At 42.3% G+C, this 12,904-nt stretch overlaps 1 protein-coding gene across 4 annotated transcripts in view; it reads right to left on the bottom strand.

Annotated features, from left to right (window-relative positions):
- The window catches only part of Rps6ka5 (ribosomal protein S6 kinase A5), a 165,121-nt gene that overhangs the window by 48,224 nt on the left and 103,993 nt on the right, over window positions 1-12,904 (bottom strand). The gene's annotated exons all lie outside the window — the stretch shown is intronic.

Genomic DNA, 12,904 nt, shown 5'->3' with positions numbered 1-12,904 from the left:
TGGTTTCTTTAACCATTCTTTTTTTTAGGAATGCGATAGTCCCAGTAGAATGACATGAACTGTCAAACATTTTGGTATGAGTGATTAACTATATTTTCCACACAGGCAAAATTGAGAAAACACAGGAAATCTTGAAGGAGGAAAATTGAATGCTAAGGAGAAAGAGTAGGGAGCTTAATATGAAGACAAGATGAAAACAAAACACTGCCCTCATTATTTCATAGTTTGGATACTGGTATATATTTCTTTTTCTTTTTTTTTTCAAGGTAGGGTCTCACTCTAGCCTAGGCTGACCTGGAATTCACTATGTAGTCTCAGGGTGTCCTCTAACTCACAGTGATCCTCCTACCTCTGCCTCCCAAATGCTGGGACTAAAGGCATGCACCACCACACACAGATTATATTGTTTGTTTTTTAAATAAAAGGATTTCCCCTTTTCTGTTTTATTTGCAAGGGGCGGGGAGTGGAGGGAGGGAGAGAATGGGCACACTAGGGTCTCTAGCCACTGCAAACAAACTCCACATGCATGTACCACTTTGCACATCTGTCTTTAAGGTAACTGAAATTGGGTCATTATGCTTTGAAGGCAAGTGCCTTTAACCACTGAGCAATCTCCTTAGCCCAGTACTGGTATATTTAAGTGAAGATCAGCAAAACCATCTTTTAAAAGAGATGGCATTTTAAAGACCGATGTTAATCTTATTAAACTCTTAAAAATTCAAAAAGAGTGGGCTGGGTCTGGTAGTACACATCTTAAATCTCAGCACTGGAGAGGCACAGGTAGAAAGATTGCCTTGAGTTCAAGGCCAACCTAAAACTACATAGAGAATTCCAGGTCAGCTTGGGCTAGAGAGAGAACCTATCTCAAAAGAAAAAAAGTTTAAAAGGCTAATTTACTATATTGGCCTAAAAATTAATTTTAAAATGACTAAAAGACTCATCCCAATGTAATAAAAGAGAAAGCTAATATTAATATATGTTGAATAAAAATAATTTGTCTTTTATAATATACATTCACATAGCTATGTCTAAAATTTTGGGGGAGTATATGCAGGCATTCATTCATGTGCCGTGGAGGACAGCCTTAGTCTTTTCTTCCCACCTTCTTTTTTTTTTTTTTAATTTAATTTATTAGTTTTCTTTTCAGTAAATACAGGCAGTTTGGTACCATTATTTAGGCTCATCTGTGATCTACCCCCTCCCATTAGACCCTCCTTGTTATTGAAAATGGGTCGTGCATTGTGGAGTTAGCCCCCAGTTATTAGTATGATAAATGTCTCTGAAAATCATGACCCAACATGTAACTCTGACATTCTTTCCGCCCCCTCTTCCGCAAGATTTCCCTGAGCCATGTTGGGTTCATTTTTGGTCTGCTTCAGTGCTGAAGTGTTGGGGGCCTCTGAGGCTCTGGCTCTCTGATTTGGTAGGAGTTGATCTTTAAGGCAAGGTCTCTTGCAGCTTTCTGTGTGTACATCAGTCTAGCTGGTTTGCAAGCTTTCAGGGATTTTCCTGTCCTCACCTCCCACCTCACCACAGGAGTGCTGGACTTCAGAGGGCTACTGCACCTGGCTCATGGGGTTCTGGGGATCTGAACTCAGGTCCTAATGCTTGCACAACAAGGACCTTACCCACTGAGCCATCTCCCCAGCTCTGTATCTAAAACTTTTAAGGGCATTTTGCTATAATTAAAATAACTCGTAAAGCACCAAGCATGGGGGCACATGCCTTTTGTCCCAGTACTCGGGAGGCAGAGGAAGAGGGATTGCCATGAGTTCAAGGCTGCCGAGACTACATAGCAAATTCCAGGCTAGCCCGGGCTAGAGCAAGACCCTACCTCAAAAAACAAAAACCTCATTAAGCAATTTTCACAAAGCTAGTATTTCTTAGAGAAAAGTTTCCAATTTATACTTTATTCTTTCACCAACAAAAAAAGAGGATTACTTTTTATTTACCAATCTTAACTGTGATGAATGAATGCTACTATAGCCATATCATAGAAGTGGTCTGTACAAGTCCACTCTTTTATTGGCTCGTGGTTACACAAGCTCACAGAGAAATAGCTGTAATATAACCATGTAAACACCATGAAGTAAAACTACTGTAATATATAGATATGTATAAATATAAAATTAGAATATGTTTATGATTCATTTCTTTCCTTCTATATTCTATGTATATGGAAAGATTACTATTCTCCCTCAGCACTAAATGAAGTAATTCAAATATGCTTGAGTCTATAGAAAATTTTCCTTTTTTGTTAGTGGAAGAGGGTTTTTAAATAGCTACAGAAATCATGTGTCACATGTCATTATCTCTCTGCTGTGTCTTTTTAGGACCAAAAACTAATGTTAAGGTCATTACCAAAAAGATCAGAGCTGAATAGTTGATTCAACATAAGTCTGTATATAAAAGACAGACTTTTTTTTTTTTTTTTCTTTTTGGTTTTTTGAGGTAGGGTCTCACTCTAGCTCAGGCTGATCTGGAATTCACTATGTAGTCTCAGGGTGGCCTCGAACTCACAGCGATCCTCCTACCTCTGCCTCCCGAGTGCTGGGATTAAAGGCGTGCGCCACCATATCCAGCAAGACAGACATTTTTAACACTTCATTGGATATGTTTAGAAAACAATGAGAATTAGAAAATATTGATATATTCATCAGATTATTAAAAAGAAATGTTTCACACCTTTAATCCCAGCACTCAGGAGGCAGAGGTAGGAGGATCGCCGTGAGTTCCAAGCCACCCTGAGACTACATAGTGAATTCCAGGTCAGCCTGGGCTACAGTGAGACCCTGCTTTGAAAAACCAAAAAAAGAAAAGAAAAGAAATACTTCAAAAATTAATTTTTAAGAACTCCTTAAAACTAAGTTTTGTTTTAAGTTAATATCTACTATGCCATAGCTCATTTTTGGACCTAAGCAAAAACTGTTCTTTGGCCCAGAGACAGAAGCACATGGAATGCACAAATCATCCACAATAATCATGATAATGTGCTGTTACTTATAAACATCTCTACCGAGTCATATCCTAAATAGCTTTGCTATACTGAAAAAACAGTAATTCCTGAAATTGGTTTATGAGTAAAAATATAATGAGTTTTGAGGGACTGCTTCTCTAGATTTTTGTCCATTTTGAAAACTAGTCTTTTAGGCAAATCTAATAAATTTGTATTTCCATTTATAGGCAACTTCAAGTCACATTTTGAAATTATATATATCATTTCGAGTGTAAACTAATGAAAAATGACTTTTTAAAATTACTTGTTTGAGAGAGATAAAGAGGCAGCTAGAGAGAGAAAGAAAGAGGGAGAGAATGGGTGTACTAGGGCCTTCAGCCACTGTAAATGAACTCTAGATACAAGCACCACCTTATGCATCTGGCTTACATGGGTCCTGGGGAATCAAACCTGGGTCCTTTGACTTCATAGGCAAATACCTTAATTGCTAAGCCATCTCTCCAGTCCCCCTCCAAATTTTTAAAAAATATTTATTTATGTGGTGGCACATGACTTTATTCCCAACACTTGGGAGGCAGAGGTAGGAGGATCACCAAAAGTTCAAGGCCACCCTGAGACTACATAGTTAATTCCCGGTCAGCCTGGACCAGAGTGAGACCCTACCTCAAAAAACCAAAATATATATATATATATTATTAGAGAATAAGAGGGAGAGAGAGAGAGAGAGAGAGAGAAAGAGAGAGAAAGAGAAGGGGGGGGGTAATGAATGAATGAATGGGCATTCCAGGGCCTCTAGCCACTGCAAAAATCTCCAGATGAATGTACCACTTTGTGCATCTGGCTTTATGAGGGTTCTGGGGAACTGAACCCAAGTTGTTGCTTTTCAAGAAAGCACCTTTAACCACTGAGCCATCTTTTCAGCCCCCAAATTAAATTTTGACTGGTAAACATTTCAAATTAAGAATGTGAAAAAAAATTGGGCTGGAGAGATGGCTCTGTGGTTAAGGCATGTGCCTACAAAACCTAAGAACCTGAGATTGATTCCCCAGTACCCATGTAAAGCCATATGCCCAATGTGGCATCTGGAGTTTGTTTGCAATAGCTAGAGGCCCTGACACATCCATTCTTTCTCTCTATCTCTGATTGCAAATAATAATAATAAAAAAAAGAGTGAAAATCTGGATTCTCTTCTCCAAAACACGAGATATTTATATCTTTGAGTTTAAAAGAATGTGAAACATATGTGTCAATTACTGCCAGAAAGATTTGATAGTCTCCAGCAGGTGTCATGTTTTATTTTATTTGACAGTGACAATTATGTGCCTTATTTTTCTATCATTACTTTAGACTTCTAACTAATTCATGGCCCAAAGAGAAAAATAACAGTATATGCTAAACCCAACAATAAAAACACAATAAATCAGAATTTGTGAAATATAGCAGATTACTATACTTAAAAAAAAAATGATACTTTTAGCCAGGCACGGTGGCACACACTTTTAATCACAGCACTTAGGAGGCAGAGGTAGGAGGATCACCATGAGTTCAATGCCACCCTGAGACTACATAGTGAATTCCAGATCAGCCTGGGCTAGAGCGAGACTCTACCTTGAAAAACCAAAAAAATAAAAAAGTATATACATGAAAGATAGTTTTATTTAAAAAGGAGATTATAGATTAGTGAGAGATTGCTATACAACAATACAAGTACTATACCTATAAAAACAGGCAGGATGGTAATTCATGTGTGGTTTTGTTACCCTAAATAAAAATTCAAAGAATATAAGCTCTAAAGAAAAGACTGAACTTGCTTATATGAAAAGTCAAATGTAGTAAGAGAAAACAAAATATCACTAAGGAAAGTTAAAGACAAATGAATGTTTTGTAAAAAATACACAAAACATATGAAAGGTGTGTGTCTTGAATATTAAAAGTATCTCAATAAATCATGAGGTAATAAATCATGAGAAAAATCATAACAGGTGAAACAGAAACAACCTAAGTATACCTCAGAAGCAGAGTGAATAAACTGCATCTCATATAAAAATATTATAGAGGAGCTAAATAAATAAAAGAACTTGGATAAACTTCAAAAATAATTCAAATTAAAAATTCAATTTGCAATGGGCTGGAGAGATGGCTTAGCGGTTAAGCGCTTGCCTGTGAAGCCTACGGACCCCGGTTCGAGGCTCGGTTCCCCAGGTCCCACGTTAGCCAGATGCACAAGGGGGCGCACGCGTCTGGAGTTCGTTTGCAGAGGCTGGAAGCCCTGGCGCGCCCATTCTCTCTCTCTCCCTCTATCTGTCTTTCTCTCTGTGTCTGTCGCTCTCAAATAAATAAATAAAAAATTAAAAAAAAATTCAATTTGCAATAGTACATGCCATACCTGCACATTTTAAAGACACAAGATCATAGCATACATGGTTTATGGGCACAGACACGGGAAGGACAGGTACCAAGAAAGAAAGGTCAACCCACCAATCACTGTTTGCCTGCGTCTGTGCAGCCCAACCCGGCTGCAGTACGATCAGGACACCCAACTCTCAGCCATCACCTCAGCTCGGCCTGCAGTACTCAGTCACTAGAACTCTCCTTTCCCCACTCCATGCACTCTTCTACTTCCTTTCTTTTTAGGAAGACATCTGTGAGGCGTGGTGGTGCACACCTTTAATCCCAGCACTCAGGAGGCAGAGGTAGGAGGATCACCATGAGTTCGAGGCCACCTTGAGACTACAGAGAGAATTCCAGGTCAGCCTGAGCTAGAGTGAGACCCTACCTCAGAAAACCAAAAAAAAAAAAAAGAAGACATTTGTAATTATTTTTCTTGTGTTTGTGTGTGCTCATGTGTACGAGGGCACAGGCTGCTGCAAAGTGAGGTCACAGGGCAACTTCCCAGTCCATCCCGGCTGATCCACCGAATTTGAGGCAGGGTTTCTTTTCATTTGGTTTTGCTGTTGTTTTTCTCCACAAACTTCGGAGAGTTCCCCTATCCTATGTCACTGCCAGAGTTCTGGGATTACGGAAGCCCTCCACAGCTTGGGCATTTTTACGCGGGGTCCGAGTACTGCAGCGAGTGCTTTACCCACTGAGCCAGCTCCCTGGTCTCCAAGGGCTGTTCTATTTTCACAGTGCTGCGGACTGAACCCAGAGCCTTACACGTGCTAGACAAGTACTCCATCACTGAGCCAAACCCCGACTTTCCACCTCCTTTCTTAGCTCCTATTTTGTATGTTCTCTCTTCACAAATCTCTACTATCTCCTTGCTGGTTTTCCATGAGAAGGCAGGCCTTCAGTAAGCTCCCTCTTCCTGGCCTCTACTCACTCCCGTGCTCTGACCCAGTAACTCGGCCCGCTCGGTTTCTAAGGATGAACGGATCACACTCCTGTCTGAGGACCATATCTCTCACGCACACCTTCACAGGACAGTGCTTAGGTCACAGCAGACAGTCAGTACATACTGAATGGGTAGGAACAACTGAAAAAATGTTCATAACTAAACATGTGAATGGTGCATTCACATATTGTTATATTACTTATTTTATATGCTATAATGAAAACTTTATGAAGAATTTTAGAAGACATTCATCTTTTTTTTTTTTTTTTCCCGAGGTAGGGTCTCACTATAGTTCAGGCTGACCTGAAATTCACTATGTAATCTCAGGGTGGCCTCGAACACATGGCGATCCTCCTACCTCTGCCTCCCAAGTGCTGGGATCAAAGGCATGTGCCACCACACCTGGCATCATTTTTTTTTTTTCAAGGTAGGGTTTAACTCTAGCCCAGGCTGACCTGGAATTCACTATGTTTTTGTTTTTTGAGGTAGGGTCTCATTCTAGCTAGGAGCTGACCTGGAATTCACTTTGTATTCTCAGGGTGGCCTTGAACTCATAGCGATCCTCCTACCTCTGCCTCACAAGTGTTGGGAGTAAAGGTGTGAGCCACCATGCCCAGCTTGGAATTCACTACGTAGTCTCGGGGTGGTTTGAGCTCACAGTGATCTTCCTACCTCTGCCTCCCAAGTGCTGGGATTAAAGGTGTGCACCAACATGCCCGGCTTCATTTATTGTTTTTGCAAAGTAGTGTCTCACTCTAGCCCAGTTTGACCTAGAACTCACAGAAATTCTTCTACCTCAGCCTCCCGAGTACTGGGATTAAAGGCATGTGCCATCATGCCTAGCTTAAAAAGAAGTTTAGAAAATATAAACATTTATTAATCATACACATGCAATCATATTATCCCAGGGTATCCTTTGCTTAATTATCATTTTCCTTTGTTTCTTAGAAAATAAGTAAGATAAATGGATACTGGCAGGCACATCCCCTTCATTTCTACCAGGGACCAATGAGCCATCTAGTGGACATGCCATGGAAGTCCTTTCGCTGGACACCAATATTGGGCATGTATGCCAGGGCCAGTCCAAGTTACAGCAGTCTCAGGAAGACCGCTTCACTTTCAAAAGCTATCTAGTAGGATGAAACACACAACCAAAAAAAGAAAATAAAACACAATTGCTAAATATAATCTTCAAGTAAATAAAAAAGATTTAACATTATTTCAACAAGTGGAATATTTTCCACTTAAACTTTTAAAAGTTAAAGAGTCCCTGTGAAAATAGTTCTCTGGGGCTGGAGAGCTGCCACAGTGGTTAAGTGCCTTCTGGCAAAGCTAAAGGACCCAGGTTCAATTCCCCAGGACCCACGTACAGCCAGATGCCCTAAGTGACACATGCATTTGGAGTCCATTCACTTGCTAGAGGCCCTGGCATGCTCATTCTCTCTTTCTCTCTCTCTTTCTCTGCTTGCAAATAAATAAAAACATTTTAAGAACTGTGAAAAAATTAAGTTGTTCTTTGAATTACATTTTTAAAAAGAAATAGAATCCTGAATAAACATTACTAGAACTAATAATTTCTACCACAAGAAAGGCTACAATGAGGGGTAAGGAGCTGGCTCAGAGGTTCAAGGTGGTTGTGTGAAAAACCTACCAGCTCAGGTTCAATTCCCCAGCACTCACATAAATCCAGATGCAAAAAGTGGCACATGTGCCTGGCATTTGTTAACAGTGGCAAGAGATCCAGACATATGCAAAATAACTTAACTATATATAAAAAGAAAAGTTATAATGGGGTCTGTGAAACATCTGCTTGCCTGCCCCTGTTTTTTGCAGGGACCAAAGGTCAGCTTTGATGCCTGGGTTAAAGCTAATACATTAACATCTGAGTAGTTTGTAATATTTTTAAAAAATATTTTTACTTATTTGAGAAAGAGAGACAGAGAGAGATACAGAAACAGGCAGGTCAAGAGAGAAAGAGAGAGACAGACAGACAGACAGACAGGGAGAGAATGGGTACACCAGGCCCTCTAGCCACTTAAAATGAACTCCAGATGTGTGGGTCCTGGGGAATTGAACTTGGGTCCTTTAGCTTTCCAGGCAAATGCCTTAACCACCAAGCAATCTCTCCATCCCAGTTTGTAATATTTTTAAGGTGAGAAAAAACTGAGGCCACATAATAATTCTTTGGTTTCTATGTTTCCAACACCTTCAATGCAATGGCTACCTCACAGTAACTACATTATCCCAGGGATTAGTAAACATTAAGATTTATTAAGAGAGACCTAACAGGTGTTTTACCTAGATATGCAAATGAAAGCCAGTCATAAATATGCATCACTACTCATCAATTTAAAACTAGGCAGAGGGGATCAAAAGGCTACCTTAGAAAGTTACCTAATTCTTTATTATGGTGTGTATATGTATGTAGGCCGGCAAACAACCTCAGGCATCAATCTTAGGAATGTCATCCACTTTTTAAAAGACAGGATCTGTCACTGGCCTAGAACTTGACAACGAGGCTAGAATGGCTGGCCAGTGAGCTCCAGAGATCCTCCTGTCTCTGCCTCCCCAGCTCTGGGCTTACAGGCAGTTCCATGCCTGACATCTTTACATGGATACTGGGGCTCAAGTTCAAATCCCCATGCTTGTGAGACAAGCACTTTACTGTCTGAACTATATTTAATTCATCATGCAAAAATGTTCTTTTAGATTCTGGTTTATACCTTCATATCTTGATACATATACAATGTAACAGCAGATACTTTATAATACTAAATAGTATTATTAATGATGCATTTATTAGAACAAATATAACTTTGCTATAAATAAGAAAATAAAGTAAGAGTGACAATATTCTCAAGTGTATCTTAATTTTGCTCATAGTAGTCTGAAATATGGATAGTACTTCTTACAAGTAGAAGTTAACATTTCTATTTTTTAATATTTTATTTTATTTATTTATTTTGTTTGGTTTTTCAAGGTAGGGTTTCACTCTAGCTCAGTCTGACCTGGAATTTACTATGTAGTCTCAGGGTGGCCTCGAACTCATGGTGATCCTACTTCTGTCTCCCAAGTACTGGGATTAAAGGTATGTGCCACCACATCTGGCTCTGTTTTTTATATTTTAAAAAGTACATTCATGAACATTAGTTCAATATATTAGAGTGACAATATTTTAAAGTAGCTATGATAAATGTCATGTTACAGATGAAGAAATTAAGATTTAAGGGCATTAATGACTACATGGGTTGCCAAATATCACATTAAGAAACAGAGAATGGAAAAGATCCTGTTTTCTTTTTATTTTAGAGAAAGCATGAGAGAGAGAGAGAGAGAGAGAGAATTGGTGTGCCAGGGCCTCAGCCACTGAAATTGAGCTCCAGACACTTGTGCCATCTAGTGGGCATGTGCAACCCTGTGCTTGCCTCACCTCTGTGTGTCTGGCTTACATGGGACTTGGAGAGTAGAACTTGGGTCCTTAGGCTTTGTAGGCAAGCACCTTAAGCCACTACATCATCTCTCCAGCCCAAGATCACCTGTTTTCAATATCCAAAAATATTTCATATATATTCAAAGAATAGATCAATAAATAACTGTACTGGAATAGAACGAAGGATAGACAATTTTCTGTTTCTAGAAATAAAGCCATGAATCCAGTTTTTTGTCTTTTAATTATAGATACCATGGCAGTGGGCTATAATTAACTGAGCTATCTTAGTTTGAAATGCTGGATATATTACTTTCTTAACTAAAATGTACAGTTGTATTTACCTACATAGGGATTCTCATTAGTAATGTGTTATAAAAACTTTCAAACATGCATTGTTAAATTGTGAGAACATAAAGTATAAGCCATACTAAGTAAAGAGGAAACACATGAATATATTATTATTTCATTATTTGATTATAAATAAGAAGAAACAATTTTGCTAAAGCTATCCTCACTTTAGCTACTTCTGATTTATTTATTTATTTATTTGTTTTTTAAAGCAGAGGCTGAGGGGCTCAGACACAGGAAAATATATGGTCTCCCTCACCCCTTTTAAAAATATTTTTATTTTTATTTATTTATCTGACAGAGAAAGAGGGAAAGAGAGAGATACAGAGAGAGAGAGAGAGAAAGAGAGAGAGAGAATAGGCACACCAGCCACTACAAATGAACTCCAGATGCATGCATCCTCCTAACATCTGACTAACGTGGGTCCTGGGGAATTGAACCTGGGTCCTTTGGCTTTGTAGGCACACACCTTAACCACTAAGCCATCCCTCTAGTCCCACTTCCAATTTTTTAAACTTTTAATTCTTCAATATGTAATGCCTACCAGGACAGTGTGCCTAACAGCAAGAGCTAACATCTGCTAAACTATACTATCAAAGCAAGTCTTAGAAAGATGTGTCCTAGCCTGCAGAGACTTAGAAATGACTGCTTTTATTCTCAGAATCTCAAGAGATTTATCACATTTTATAGTTTAGAAAAAAGTATTACCAGTAAAAGTACCAAATTGTATAAACTGTTCATTATCATATAAAAGACGTGTAAGGCTTCTAAAATAAATTAGCTTTACTCTGTATGTAATCCAGGCTGGAAAAGTATTATCTAGAAATAATTTATATTAATGTTTAACAAATTTCTGTAGAATAGAGGCTAATGAGGGCAAAGCATTTGTTGTTTACTATTCTGATCCTACAATCTACTGAAATACATGATATATAGGTACTCAATAATATCACTTGAGGCTCTTCCGGTCAAGATGGCGACCGCCTAGCTGCACTACAAACAACGAGGGAAAAAAAGGCAAGTATTCAAGGGAAATTAGGAACTTTCTGAAGAGGGAGGGCACAGATTGGGATAAAAGAGGGAAGCACACACCCCCGCGACCCACGCCCCGCCACCCCGCCCGCCGCGAATAACTGCATCCGGCGCGGCCCCGCGCCCAGCGGCCCGGCGCCCCGTGCACACCAAGCCCCACGCTCCCCAGCGGCCCAGCGCACCCCACAACCCCCGTGCCCCACACCTGCCGCACCCCCCGCACCCCCCAGCACGCCCCTCCCCCCCAGCGCGCCCCACGCTCCCTATCCACACACGGCAGACGCGGCCCAAGCCAACCAAGGCTTCTCGCGCCCCGGGCACCCAGGCCTGCCCCGCGCCCCTGCACGCCCAAGACCCCTGCGCCCCACCCCCGCGTGCCTCGAGACCACCCCACGCCCGCCCCACCCTCCCGCGCGCCCCACCCCCCGCCTTCCGTGCTCTCTATCCACACTCAGCAGGCACGCCCCAAGCGCCCCGCGCCCCAGGCGCCCAGGCGTGCCCCGCACCCCCGCACCCCCTGTGCGCCCTGAGACCCCCACGCCCCACCCCCACGCGCCTCGAGCCCCCCCCCCGCACGCCCCGCCCTCGCCTCCCCCCCCAGCGCGCCCAACGCTCCCTACCCACACACGACAGGGGCGCTCAAAGCCCCGCAGCGTCCAGCGCACGGGCGCCCAGGTGTCCCCTGATCCCCCCCCCGCCGCGTGCCCCGAGACTCCCCGCGCCCCACCCCCGCGCTCCTCGAGCCCCCCCCCCCGTGCACCCCACCCCCGCCGCGCGCCCAGACTGCCCCGCAGCGTCCCACAGCATCCAGCAGTCCATCTTACCTCAGCGTGCTCCACGGCCCCTGCGCTACCCGCAACCCCCTGGACCCCCTCAGCCCCCTCCCCCGCGCTTTCCGCCCCCTCCCCCCCTGCGAGTCCAGAGCACCCCACGGTATCCCACAGCACCCCACGCTCCTAGCTGCCCCCCCTCCCCTCACGCCCTGCTGTTTTCACATCACTTGCCGCCGGTCAGTTTCTGCTGTGTCCTGATTCCGTACCCACATCATCTGCCTCTGCACTACAATTGCACGTGCAGTGGGCCCAGTCCCACAGCAAGAGCCACATAAATCCACACTGAGTCACTAGCGCCAGCGCAGGTGCCATCCCCTACCTGTACATCGCCACCCATCCCCCACTCCCCTGAGGCGGAAGAGCACAGACTGTTTACAGACCCCAGTGTACCCAGCCAGAATCTAGGCACCTTCAAGGCTTGCTACCTCAGTCCCTTTTCAAGCTCAAAGGCAGGCAGCTTAGGTGCATTACTGGGTGAGAATTCAGGCAACTTTGGTGCCCCTGTCAGGCTATAGGTAGGCGGCTTTGGCAAGAGTGAGCAAAAACCCAGGCTGCTTACAACTGCCCCAGGCTGCCTTGGATTTGCATTAAGCTAGATCCCAGGCTGCTGCACCCACCTACCTGCCCATACACTGACATGGGTAGACCACAGCGCAAAAGAAATAACACGAAAAATAAAATGGAAGAAAATCCAGACAGATCACCCAGTCCAACAAGGATCACAACAAACCAAAACATAGAAGAGTGTTTAGGATCAGAACATCAAGTGGAAGCAATGAACAATGCAACCCTGACCAAACTACTGCTAGATCTGACAGGAAAGCTACAAAGGATAGATAATCGTATGGATGCTACTATCACTAAGCTAGAACAATATGATAAGACACTGGAAGGAATTCAAAGAGAGCTAAGAGAGTTGAGGGAGAATGAAAAAAAAGAGGACCTTAAAAAGCAGCTGGCCACACTAAATG

This window comes from Jaculus jaculus, chromosome 7 (genome assembly GCF_020740685.1).
Source record: "Jaculus jaculus isolate mJacJac1 chromosome 7, mJacJac1.mat.Y.cur, whole genome shotgun sequence".
Taxonomy (NCBI): Eukaryota; Metazoa; Chordata; class Mammalia; order Rodentia; family Dipodidae; genus Jaculus; species Jaculus jaculus.
The sequence above is the reverse complement of the archived record's forward strand: the minus strand, read 5'-3'. Positions and strand labels throughout refer to the sequence as shown.